General features: G+C 37.1%; 1 protein-coding gene across 2 annotated transcripts in view; it reads right to left on the reverse strand.

The window, feature by feature from the left end:
- The window catches only part of Glo1 (Glyoxalase 1), a 103,890-nt gene extending 96,006 nt beyond the window's left edge, over positions 1 to 7,884 (reverse strand). For both annotated transcript variants that reach the window (XM_090379856.1, XM_090379857.1), the window contains exon 1: positions 7,815 to 7,884. The gene's annotated coding sequence lies outside the window, so the exon portion shown is untranslated. The remainder of the gene's footprint in view (positions 1 to 7,814) is intronic.
- Between the last annotated feature and the right edge of the window lie 6,436 nt (positions 7,885 to 14,320).

The following is a 14,320-nucleotide window of genomic DNA, read 5'->3' on the forward strand; positions in this document are numbered from 1 at the left end:
GGACACCTTCAATTCTCTCATTTTTGCCACCAAAGCTGGAAAGTGGTGAGAGCAGAGTTTCAGTTACAAGGATCGTGGTTTATCTGTTTTGTGTCTTTGCAGTTAAAGCCTTAAAATTAAGCCTAAATATCAAGTAGTTTTATGCACCTTATTGTTATTTTGTGAGATCTTTTTTGTTGCAGAACACTTCCTTAATCTTGCCTAATGTTTAGAATAATCTAGAAAGAGTATATTCAAGAATTCTGGAATATTCTAGAATATTCTACAATTTCATACAAAAAGTGTATAAATAGTTGATATTTAAACCATGCTATTATTAATGTGTTTTATCTTCATGATGAACAATTTGTTTATTTTGTTCCTCTATTTTTTTATTGTTTGACTGCAATAAAGTTAAGTTTTCATTGCTTGCAGAAACGTCGCTTATTAGTCAGCACTGATATGGATAATTCTAAATGTCATGTGCTATCCTATACATGCAAAACTGGGTTAAAATTATTTAAAGAATTTAAAGAAAAACAGCTGATAGGTCAATGTTGTGGATTAAAACTAGGTGAAGGCGGCACAATTTGTCTACATCACGAAGCTTTGCTTTTGACAAAATTTAAATTTTTGCAGTGTTCATGGTGCAATCCTTTCCAGAAGAAAAATCATATGGTGAAAAAAAAGTTTACAACCAATTGATTTCTCAATGGCAGACTATCTGAAAGACCTAACAAAGGTAGACATAAAACCAGGCCAGAAGCTGAGCTCATCATGCCAAAAAGAGTCTAACGGCCGAAAAGCAGCAATAGGAACATCAACTTCATCTGGATCAGACCATGATGGCAAAATGCATGTGATTGAAAGCTTGAACACAAGTTTGATGGCTATTGGTATTTCTTCTCTGAAATTTCAGCCAATAGCTAAGAGAGACTCACAAGGTTATGTCAAAAGGAAGGCAAGTCAAGTACAAGATGTGATTGCCAGTAAAATTGTATCTATTGGTGGCTTGAATCCAAATGACATCATGGAGCCAAGTGCAAGTCATCGGTGGAAACTGCTTAGATTACAATGAGCTGCTGAGAGAATTGAAAGAAAAGTTGATGGTATCAAGTGATTCAGAAATACTTCAAATATTAACACTAGTTCCAGTTAGTTGGTCCGTAAAGAAAACAATGGAAGAGTTTACTGTCTCAGAAAGAATGGTCAAGAAAGCTAGAAAACTTAAAGCAGAAGGAATCATAGTCATACCCGGAAAAAGCAAGGATGTAAAGTAAAACAAAAGGCAATGGAATTTTTTTGAAGATGAATTTAGTCGGATATCCCTTGGAAAGAAAGATTACATTTCCATTAGAAATGCAGATGGAATAAAAATGCAAATGCAAAAGTGACTACTATTCAGCAACTTGAAGGAAATGTTTATAACTTATCAAGACAGAAATGGATCTGACATTGGGTTTTCTAAATTTTGTGAACTTCGACCCAAGTGGTGTGTCACAGTTGGTGCACCAGGAACACATTCTGTATATGCACAATCCATCAAAATATCAAGTTAATGCTAGCAGCAAGTCCTGTTGAATGTGATTACAAGGTTCTCATTGGTAAAACAGTCTGTGATTTGGAGTCAAAAGATTGTATGCTTCATAGGTGCAAAAAATGTCCAGGAACAGATGAATTAAAAAAGTTTTTAGACAATATTTTTGAAAACAATGAACCAGAAGATATTATTGAATTCAAGCAATGGATACACATTGACAGAGGTACACTCTGTCAGTGTGTATACAAACCAATAACGATAGAAGATTTTATTGAAGTGGCTGTCCCCAAACTTTTTTTTACTTGCGAACCCCTTTCAACGTAATATTTTTTATCGCGAACCCCTTTCAACATATTTTTAATGCGAAACACTAAGCCTATATTATTTGAAATCATATAATTTTTCTGAATTTTTATAAGATATTTCCAGTACTACGTTTTTATAAGCGACATTGTATAATAATAAAAATTATTATTAAATATTATTTATACTTTGTAAAGCATTGATTATTCAGTCCAAACTAGATTTTGAACAAGCTAAGAATAGAAAACTTGCTTCTTATCCAAATGGTAGCCGAGCATTCTGATCTCTTGCCAAACCTATTGGCCGCAATTTTTGCCCATCTCTGTTCCCACCTCTGTCAAAACCAGATGGTTCTGTTGCCACATCAGCCAAAGATAAAGCTGACCGACCTGTAGCATCCCATTTTCCTTCCAACTCATGTATTGACGACCTTGGTAAATCAACTCAACCCATTCCCAGTACACTCCAATGCCTCCTGTGGTCTTTGGTCAAAAGGATATCAGAATGATTTTGGATGATAAGAAAGCTCCAGGTCCTGATGGTATTTCTCCACTTGTTCTCAAAACCTGTGCCCCTGAACTCTTGAACTATCTGGAAATCTTTCATCTGATCAATGATCGCCAGTATAGATTCTGTCAGTGTCGTTCCACTGGTGATATTCTGGCTTACACTGTCCTACCGAACACCCCTCCTCCATGGATGAGGAAACAGGTCCTGTGCATGCAACACGTCACAGAACCTGCTATAAATATGCACACTGGCTTCGAACAGACAATTGCAAAAGTGGACATACACGTTCAACAGAATTACCTCAATAGTTCAATAGAATTGATCACCTCATCAAATGCTAGATGCTGATAAACATGGTGTAAGGAGTGCAAATCCTGGACTGTAGAGCAGTGGAAAACAGTCCTATAGACAGGTGAGTTGAGGCTCACAGTCTACCAGTCTGATAGCTGTTCCTGGGCGAGGCAAATGCCAGGGGAACACTTCCTTCCTAATTGTATCCTCTCTACAATGAAGTTTGGTGGAGGCAGTGTCATGGTATGGGGCTTCTTTCATGGTTTGGCTTGGGTCCATTAGTCGTTATCGACAAAACCATGAATGTTGTGGACAATTATGCACTTCCAACATTATGGCAATACTTCGGAGAAGGCCTATACCTGTATCAGCAAGGCAACACGCCAGGCCATACTGCTCGGATTGTAACAGAGTGGTTTGAGGAATGGGTGTGGAAAAGTTGGATTGGCCAGCCCAGAGTCTTGATCTGAACCCTATCGAGCATCTTTGGGATGTATTGGATCGTCAGGTATGTGCACGTCGAGATTGCCCAAAGAACAAGGCCAAGTGGAGTAACATATCGCCTGACATTTATAAAATGCTGGTTGAGAATATGCCGCGAAGATTGAAGGCGGTCATAAAAGAAAATGGTTTCAGCACAAAATATTAAATGATACAATAAAAGCTCTTTTTTTTGTCTAAAGGCTGGTGTCTGGATATTAATGGTAGGGCAGTATATGTTACCCATCTATGGACAAATTTAATGGAAAAGTTTGGTGAAACTCAAGCATTACTCTTGACATTTCAATGGCTTTTGATCACGTTTGCATAAAGGCCTTCTAAATAAAATTCCATCCTTTGATTTGCAGCTGTTCTTTGTAATTGGGCATCCAGTTTTCTCTCTGACCGCTCACTGCAGGTGATGGCAGACGGCTCTGTCTTTAACTTCTCCATTAACGGTTGTGTTCCCCAATGTTCAGTTCTTTCTCCCACTCTTTTCCTCTTGTATATTAATGATATTCTTCCATTGATTGTAAATCCTATCCATAGTTTTGCTGACTATAGCACATTGCATTTCACCTTCCAGTTTGAGAAACCTTGCCCTGCTGAAACAGCTTCAACTTCTCGAGTATCTGTTACGATGTATACTTTTCACTTATACATCACAGCCAACCCGACAGAGACCAAAAGGAAGGAATAAACTTCAAACATTAATAAAAAATAAGTATATAAATATAACATAGAGTTAAAAATCTAAAATAATGCCAACTAAATCTTGTTAAAGTAAAAATTATTGAAAGTTTGAATTCAAAAAGACAAAATATAGTATAAAATTTAAACAAAGTAACTGTAGATTACGGAATAAAATCAGGTTAATGCCAACTTACTGTGTGTTTGGACCGGAATCAGTGAAATTAGCTGCATGTGGTGATTATATATATATATATACAGTGGTACCTTGGATTATGAGTAACTTGGTGTGCGAGTGTTTTGCAAGACGAGCAAAAATTTTTAATAAATTTTAACTTGATAAACGAGCGAGGTCTTGCAATACGAGTACAGTCAGTCCTCGTATAACACGTGTTTACACTACACAAATTCAATCATACACGATTTATAAATACGGGAACGATATCTTATATAACACAAACCGAATTCACTTATGCACCTTTGTGTTTACAAGAAATGGCAGTCGAACGCAGAATCACCCCAACCGAATGCAACACAATAGGAATGAAGAGAAGATTTTGAAAATGTATTTATGGTTTTTTATATCAGTGAAGGGGAAACACATTTTACCATAATAACGTAAAAACCAACAATTCCAGCTAGTATAATCTCAAATGCAATTAGATCAAGTTTACTACCAGTTTATAAGATTCCACTAGCAGGAACGCAACTGGAAATTGTTTTTGTTTTATGGTAGTAACCCCTATAAATGTGCTTTAGTAAATGTGAGGTGTTAACAGTGTATCTCTGCCTTTACGGTGTTGTTTATTCAGTTGCTACACGCACGCAGCTTTGTTTATGTGTATGAAGCGTGCCTACTCATTTTGTAATAGTGCGAGCGATGAATCTGATTTCCGTGAAATCCTCAAAAGGAGGCAAAAGCAAGTGTCATTGGAAAGATTCCTTGTTAAAGTCGCACAAAAAGAAAAAGTCAACAGGTAGCAGATGGAATCTCTAACGAAATCTCTAATGATTCCGTTAGAGACAGTGAAAGTCGTCCTACCCAATAATTAATAAATTTGATTGCTTTATGTATATTAAATTTAAATATTAAAAATATAAAAAGGTATGTATTTTGTATTAATCATTTTACAGTATATGAATATTTTTGAGTTTTGGAATAAATTATCTGGGTTTCCATTATTTCTTATGGGGAAATTCAGTTTGATATATGAGTGCTTTGGATTACGAGCACATTTCCGGAACGAATTATACTCACAAACCAAGGTACCACTGTATATATATATATATATATATATATATATATGTGAAATGTTGATTGTGCATATGCATGTATATCTATACAAATTGTGGCAATAAAGTTCCCAGATTGATGCAATAAAAAGAACACCAAATGGAGGACCTGAAAAATGGTTTTATTTTTAATGAAATTAATCACCACTTGACTGAATGTAATTTTTACACCATTCTAAAAGTTTCTGGAAAGAGTGAGCGAAGGCATCCAAAGAGATGATGTTCAGTTCAGCAGTTATGGTTTTCTTTGTCCTCAATATTTTGAAATCTCCTTTGAAGGCAATTTTCACCTTTGGAAAGAAAGAGGAAGAAGTCTGTTGATGCTAGATTGGAAGAGTAAGGTGAAAGTTGATCTGTATAATGCCATGTTTCATCAAAAATGTCTTCACAATTAGAGTGGAATGTACAGAGACTCTACCTTGCAACAAGAACCAGCAGTCTATCTCTTGAACTCGAAATTGTGGCCTCACCCAAGAAATGCACTTCAAATAGTCTTCAAAGCACCCATACGTAGAACACACCATTGCCCTTTTCCCCTTCAGGGTACAAATTCCTTGTGAATCACATCCTGTTTGTTGAAAAACACAATCAGCATTGCCTTGACTCTGGATTTCTGTAAACAAAAAGTTTTGATCCTTAGTGATGATTTTGAAGTGCCCTGCATGCAGGGCCAGATTTACACATAAGTTAAACAAGCTACAGCTTAGGACCCCATATTACAAGGGCCTCACTCCACTTTAAAAATTCTTTTTTAATATTGTCACAGTGAACCACCACTTGCTCCAGTGAAGGGCCTCATACAAGTTATAGCTTAGGATCACAAGTTTAATACTGGCTCTGTCTGCATGCTCTGTCTCTGGGTCATAGGGAAATACTCAGCATTCATCTCCAGTAACAATAAAGTCAAGGAAATTAGGATTGTCTCAACAAGTCTTTGCATGACAGCACTCTTTGTTGCTTCTGCTCATTTGTCCTGAACATCAAGCTGTTCAGGACAAATTTTGCAAAGATCTCCCCTTTCCCCATATTGTCATCCAGAATTTGACAAATCATCTCCACAGATTGATGGCCAATGAGTTGATATATTCTTTGATGGTCAAAAAATGACCTCTTGCCACAATTTCCTAAACTTTTGCAACTGTCCTCATTTCAAGAGGTTGACAGATACCCACTTCTTGGTTTATCACAAACATTCTCATGTTTGTCTTTCAACCGCTTGTACCATTCAAACACATTACTATGATAATGTTTCATCACCATAAATTTCTGTTGTACATTTGTTGCAGATTTTCTATTTAAAGCAAAATATGATATTCATTCATTGCTCCAGTGCAAACTCATGACATGGAACGGTAATGCTACTTACAAAACTGGTTGTTACCTGCAATTTGTCAGCCTGCTGGAAAATCTCAGTACCACATTCTGTTGGAGGAAGTTTGAATTACAGCATACCACTTCCATTTATTTTCAAACTCATCGAACATGATGGAAACAGCATCAGTCCAGAAACTTGATTGCTATTCCTCATATGTTTTTCTTTCTCTACTTAATGGAACATACACCCCCACCTCTAGTAGCAAAATTAGAAATTCTGTAACCCCCCTCACTAGCCAGATTTATAAACTAGTCAATGGTGCTCATTAAATATCATGCAATACTATTCATCATGTTCCTTATCTCTTTTCCCCCCACTCGCAGCAGCAGACCTGGCAGTATGGTAGTTTTGCCAATGCATCCCATCCACCACACAAAATTTCAGTGTGCAACAATTTACACAATTAAGTGCTTCCTGCAAGGAATTTGGGTTAATATTTACAAGTGGGTACCCCTTCCTAGGATTTTTGTGGAAGTGTGGTGTGATAGTGTTTGGCAAGCGTAGTCTCCCCTCTACAAACTGGCCACATGACATTTATGTTGCCATGCCAGTGGTTTTCCTTGGATCTTTGCAACAATCAATGATAGTGAATACGGGTACCCTTTCCTTGTGACAAGCAATGCGAGCGAATAACTCATTTCCAAATTTTAAACCAGCACAGAGAGAGAGGGCGGGGGGGAGTATAGTTCGCGATTTTAAACCAGTATCGAGAGGGAATGGGGCGAAAGGAATATAAATACAAAAAAGGGAGAAGACGGCATTCATTCAAACGCAAACCATCGTTAATTAGCAGCCCGTCACTGCAGTATCCGACGAATCGCGGCAACATTCGCACCTTTAGAATATAGTAATGTGTATTCGTATAATCTAACGCAAACTTGCCGGCTTTAGTCGGTGGAAAGACGGCATTCACTCTAACGCAAAGTCCTGGTAATTAACAGTTAATTAGCAATACGTAAGAGGAGCTATACCTGTCTCTCAGTGCTTGTCGCAAAAAATTTTACAGGCGGGTACCCCATCGTATGGGGTACCCGCCTGTAAAATTTAACCATAATCAGTTTCCTTTCATATTCCGATACATCTTCCCCCATCCTGCGGGCAGCGCATTTTATATTTCTCTTTCTACCGCTAATGCTATCAGATATACTTGCACTAGTACTTATAACAACTAGCAATGCATTCTTTGCGGCGACGTATGGTTTTAATGGTACAAAATCGGTTCCTTCCTCTAAAAATTTCATTCCATAACTGTGATTTCCCTATACATGGAAGAGCAATAATAAAAAAAAAATTTTTTTTTTAAATAGTGGTAAATGTTAATTCACTCGGTCTAAATTAACTAGCTTTACTCACTCCAGTGGATATATACTACTCTGCGACTCACTCTATAAAGATTACGACTATGGAAGCATGGTGCAAGGGCACCACCTTTGAATGTCGAAGTAATAAACAATTTTTAATATTCTCATTAATTTATTGAAACATTGAAACAATACAAATTCTACAAAAAAAACCCAGAAAAGATTAATTCAAATCATTTATTAAAACAAGAACAAAATTAAAATAACTCTTGAAAAACAGAATTAGACCCCATTAATTTTCGTCATTATCTGATGAAAATTGCAATCTTTTCGGCTCTCTGCGAATATATTTACCCCAGATGCTCACATCTGGTGAGTATGGGGTTGGCACACCCAGTGTCCTGAGCTGGATATCATCATTCTTCTCTTCCTTGGCGATTCCCTTCTACTTCTGACGCTCTCTCTCTCTCTCTCTCTCTCTCTCTCTCTCTCTCTCTCTCTCTCTCTCTCTCAGGGTAATTCAGAATTTTTTTTTTTTTTTCGGCTGATGCAGCATAAGTCTCAGGTTTCCTTGCACCATATGGCTAATAATAATAATAATAGTTTGATATACATCAATGAGCCAAAACATTATGACTACCTACCTAATATGATGTTGGTCCTCCACGGTCAGCCACAACAGCTCGTACCCGGCGGGACATGAACGCTACAAGATTTATAAATGTGTCTTGTGGTATCTAGTACCAACACGTAATCAGCAGATCTTTTAATTTTATCATAAGAAATATGTAAAAGGAGGGGTGGGAGTTTAGAAGCAATTAAAATAGGAATAAATTAAAACTCCATTATGACAATTGATCACCCAAATGCGCTTCAACCCTGAAAACCACCTGCTGGAAGATGAGGCATCATACACAGCACTGATCAAGTTTGCCAGAACCTATATGCCAGACGTCTGACTGTCCCTCTGCCTATGAACTTCGAATAGTCGTGATAAACACAGTCTCCCAGAGTTCACCCGAACCATATATGAAGGATAACTGCTTGATTCTTCGAGGATGACAAATCTGGAACTCACCACAAAAGTGACAAATCTCCATTCTCCCAAATACCGATCCACGGATGGTTGTGCGATTATTTAATGATCATGAATCTAAAACCAAGAAGAGAATTATTTCAGTTCTCCTAAACATTGACACACGGACGGGACTCAATCCCATGTATGTCTCTCTACAATGACCAAGCAGAACCACTATTGAATCGGATCGGTTCTGGTCCGGACAACTGACATTACCAGGGAGGTGGGGCTCTGACTCTTCATCGATCGGACTGCAACCTCTGCATCTACGCCCTATGGGCGATAAATTAAAGTGCAGTGTTCACGGTCTAACGGCCCCAGGGGTTCCCCCCATCTCCTCATTGTGTACTCTGTTTGTGTATCAGAGAACTCTGTGAAGACCAGAGGTTTAAAAAGTGTAATGTGTGTGTTAGCATTGTGTAGTGTGATGTTATGTTGTTCTGTTGACCATTTATCAGTTGGGCCTCTAGTGGAATCCCCCGTTGTCCACACAGCCCCGAGGAGGCAGGTCAGGCAGTAAATAAATAAATAAATTTTCTGTTTATATTCCGGGACCAAACGGTCAGAGGAGTTCACAAGATAGACAGAATACAAGAAACAGCACCGTATTCAGTAGTCACGGGCTTGAACCCCGGTTACTGCTGAAATTAAAAAGAATTGACTATTTTCAAGCCCGAAACATTTTTGGTGTTTACCAGAGTTATAATTTGAATTTGCAAAATATTTGCCTTTCAAAATATCCTGCCGGCACCCATGATTACATTATCATTTTAAGTGATAACAAGTGCACTCTTAAGAGACTGCCGAACTACATTGCCTCCTCTCTCATTCATACTGAAAATATTAAATATATTTTGAATATTTCTTTGAATTTTTTTGTCCTATCCCGTTTAGAGTAGATCAAAATAAATCGCATTTACGCAATGAATACGCGATTAAGGATTTTCATTATTTCTATTTCTTCACTAGATTGCGAAACTGCAGGGATTTTTGATGCACCAATACCGGTAAACACCAGTCACTTAAAAAAAAAAAAAAAAAAAAACGACATAAATAAAAAAAATTCCAAGAGTTTTAGTAGTGAAGAGTTCAGATGCTTGTTTGTTTGTTATTTGGTTTTTAGGAGCATTAGCAACTAAGGCCATATTGCTCCGGGATATGCGGTAGTCATTGTTACTGAAATTAAAAAGAATTGACTATTTTCAAGTCCGAAACATTTTTGGTGTTGACCAGTGTTATAATATGAATTTGAATTTGCAAAATATTTGCCTTTCAAAATATTCTGCCGGCACCCATGATTACATTATCATTTTAAGTGATAACAAGTGCACTCCCCGGATTCGGTCCTCTGGGTAAATATTTACCCAGATCAAATTACAATTCATAAATTCTATAATTTTTACACTAATTACGAAGCTGAAACTCGGTATAGCTGGAATCAGAACTTTTTTCTTGAGTTTTCCTACTTAAAATTTCAGAAGTTTCTATTGAATTTCACGCAAATGACAAAAATGTGACATAAAGTATGCATTTTTTTAGGCCTTTTTGAATTATTTTTTTAATTTCCATCGTAATTAGCCTAGGGCTCATGAAACGCGATATTCCATTGTTTTTTTTTTTTTAGCGAGCGCGAGCTGTGTTTGCGAAACTTTTGGCGTGGGAAACATTTTCCGTATGACGCCAGAGTTCTCCGCACGTACTCCAAAGGGGGAGGAGGGGGGGGGGAATCACGCATCTATTTCTACAGTATACTGTATTATAACCTAACCATAAGAAACATTTGTTTTTGAAAAATAAAAAGACCGTATTTCTTTTCAATTATATCTAGTAACACAAAATCAAGGAAATTCATTTATTGATAGCACCATTATAAACTTCGAAAACTGCTATGAATAACGGATTGTTTCTTGAAATATGTATTCTTCGCAAAGCTGCAATATTTTCTAACAATACAAATTGTGAGAAAATATTACAGATAACGGATTACTGGCAGCAATATGTCTCCAAGAGAACACCTACAAGGAACAACAGAAAGTCGCAATCCTGAATACCTGTCGGACAGTCAGATTTTCTGACTATCCAACAGGTGTTCAGTAACACGAGACATTACAACCACCCTGTGTACTTGGTAGCAGTACCCATCACGGAGTGGAATCCCCCAATCAGGGAGAAATAATATAAGAGCAATAATAATAATAATAACTCCTTGGTGTGAGGTGAGAACACTTTGCGAGAATGCGTCAGGGTTTCAAGGGAGAAATTCTTTTACAGGGAACCGAACAAGAAAAGTCTGATTTTGGTCCCGTTAGGGTTAACGGGACCAAAATCAGGCTTTTCTCATTCCAAATCGGGACCAAATCGGGCTTTTCTGAACTTCGGTATCCTAAGATGAAGTTCAATTATTACAACTTCAGCATCAGTGATGAAACTTCCTGCACACCGATATTGTTGGCTACAGCAAATACGTAAACAACAAGGCAAAACTGAAACAAAATGAAACAAAACTGATTTTTGGTGGCATCAAATGCATATCAAGTAAACATTGAAGTATTCAGTAACAGTATAAATTTGAGAAAAAAGAAATCCGTTACTCGTTGCGTATTTTTATTATTTTTTTCTTCTTCGTTTACACACAAGGTGAAATGCATGCGAAGTTGCTTCGACACGTTTTCGAAATTTATAACGCAACTATAAATAGAAACATATTTTTGAAAATTTTTTTAGAAGATCAAATATATATCCAGAAGCCGACCGGGCTAGCCGGGTGGGTATAGTGCCTGCCTTGCAACCCAAAGGTCGTGCGTTCGAATCCCGCCTCGGGCTTTGATCAAAGTACTGCAAAAACCTTGGGAGGTGCATTATGGCCACAGAAGCTAATGCGTCAACAACTACTAAAAAAAAAAAAATATATATATATATCCAGTATCCGATATTGTTGCCTACGACAATTACAGTAAAACAGTAATGCAAAATATTGTTCTACAAAACAATTACAGTAAACTGAAGTTTTTTTTTTTTTTTTTTTCAAATGCACATTGTGTTGTCAGTTTTACGCCAGTTTTTTTTTTTTTTTTTTTACCGTTTCCACTGTGGCTTCCAATAGATGGATTTTCTTGATTTTTGGTTGGTAGGTACAATACATATTGAAGAAAGGAAATACGATGTTGTTATTTTTCAAAAACAATTCGTTGCAATTCTTTCCGTTAGTTTCTTATGCCAAGAAACAGTTGTGTACATATATTTTTTTTCTCCCTGTCGGCTACGTCAGTCACCTTGGTAACGCTGACGTGAAACTACGTCATCACCTTGGTAACTGTGACGCACTTAGCTTCAAAGTCAATTACGGCTCTGTGTAAGTTGATTCGTTCTAGCCAGCTGCGAAACGATCTGGCGCGAATTTCAAACGTATGGAGAGACGCGTTATGTAAATCAAACGAATTTCGCTGACTGTTTTTGCGCTCATAATTATAAAAGTGCAAATATGATCGTACATTTTTGCTGTTTTTGAGTTAATTAATAGTTTTTGCTGAACTTTAAAGGTAGGAAATCAAAGAAAAATATTCTGTTTATGTATATTGAGAGTTTCAACTTTGTATATTGAGAGTTTCAACTTTGTATATTGAGTAGAAATTTCAGAAATAATTAGTTTCTATCATGAGGCCGGGTGTCTGATTTCAATAAAAAATTACGCTAAAAAGTGCAGGCCTCAAGTGGGGTTAAGAGACTGCCGAACTACATTGCCTCCTCTCTCATTCATACTGAAAATATTAAATATACAGTATTTTGAATACTTCTTTGAATTTTTTTGTCCTATCCCGTTTAGAGTAGATCAAAATAAATCGCATTTACGCAATGAATACGCAATTACAGATTTTCATTATTTCTATTTCTTCACTAGATTACGAAACTGCAACTGCGGGATTTTTGATGCACCAATACCGGTAAAACTCCAGTCAATTAAAAAAAAAAAAAACGACATAAATAAAAAAAATTCCAAGAGTTTCAGTAGTGAAGAGTTCAGATGCTTGTTTGTTTGTTATTTGGTTTTTAGGAGCATTAGCAACTAAAGCCATATTGCTCCGGGATATGCGGTAGTCATTCCCTGACCTTTCCGCATCCTCCGTATTTGGTGGTGACGGGCTTGAACCCCGGTCTAATCAAGAAGCGTGTGCTACGCACTGCTGCTCCTACCCACCTGGCTACGGAGGCGCTAGTTCAGATGCAAGAGCAAGAAATGACGTTCAAGTTATCTGGTCGTTCCAACCGGAAATGAGGACCTCATGGGTAGAACAGTTATCATAATCACTGTAATCTCTCACCTGGATTTTGACATGAATTCAAATACCATCAATGACAGGACTAAATTTTATGGACCTTTTCAAAATGTGGCTGAGTTAGTTGGTCTCAGGCGATGGTAGCATGGTTTTTTCTCCCAGAAACTCGGGTTTTCGTCCAACAAACGTCAAATTGACCGGAGAACACACACAAAATGTTAAGAGGAGCGACTGCTTCTACACGAATGAAGACACTTAAATAGAAAGGGTGCAAGAATATTTGCTGATACTATCGAAGCAGTGTTGGGAGGGATCGGAAAACTGAAAGATTAAAGGTATACACAGACTAATAGATTAGCAATAGCCACTGGCTTAGGTGAAAGTGATTCTTTTATTACCGGTACATCTATTAAAATGAGCAGCAACCTGGAAAGCAAGGTGCCAGGGATTACAAGGACTGATGGGAGTCATGGAACAAGTAAATGCATTGGTTGTGTTTGAGTAAACTAAGAGTAAGAACATGTGCATGTACTGTATACTTGTATGGACACTAATGCTAGAAGTATAGTAAATAAATTCGATGATGTGAACTGCTGGTCAAGACATCAAATGTGGACAGTCTTGGACTCAGAGAGATGTTGTCACAAAGATATTAGGAATGCAGAATTTTAATTTTGGCAGTACAATATGTATAGAAAGTACAGACAGGATAGGAAGGGAACAGTATTATGCTGTTAGTTAGGAAATACAAAATCTAAGGCAGAACATCCAGGTGACATCAGTACCCATGCAATGATGAGTCAGTTTGGTGTGAAATAAGCATTGGAAAGCAAAAATGAAAGTAAGAATGTATTATAAGCATAATGACTCTAACGCAGAGGTTCCCAACCTTTCTCGGTTCACGGCACCCTTAGCGTCCCAGTAATTTTTTCACGGCACCCCTAGGCCAAAAGAAATACCTAACACAGTGGTTTTGACCTTTTAATATATCCCTATACAATAATTTTATTCTTTATATAGAGGTACTAAATAAAGATCAATTATTGATCACCACAAAATTAAAAAGATACAGTACAATGGATATTGTACTGTACCCTTTATATTGTATCTTTTTATAATGAAATAAATATATAAATTTCAAAATAATAATAATAACTTTAACTTAAACCCAATTACACGGACCCCAAGAATGTTGTTGCGGCACCT

Source organism: Mastigoproctus giganteus, chromosome 8, assembly GCF_048544385.1.
Source record: "Mastigoproctus giganteus isolate SK-2022 chromosome 8, ASM4854438v1, whole genome shotgun sequence".
In the NCBI taxonomy this organism is placed as follows: domain Eukaryota; kingdom Metazoa; phylum Arthropoda; class Arachnida; order Uropygi; family Thelyphonidae; genus Mastigoproctus; species Mastigoproctus giganteus.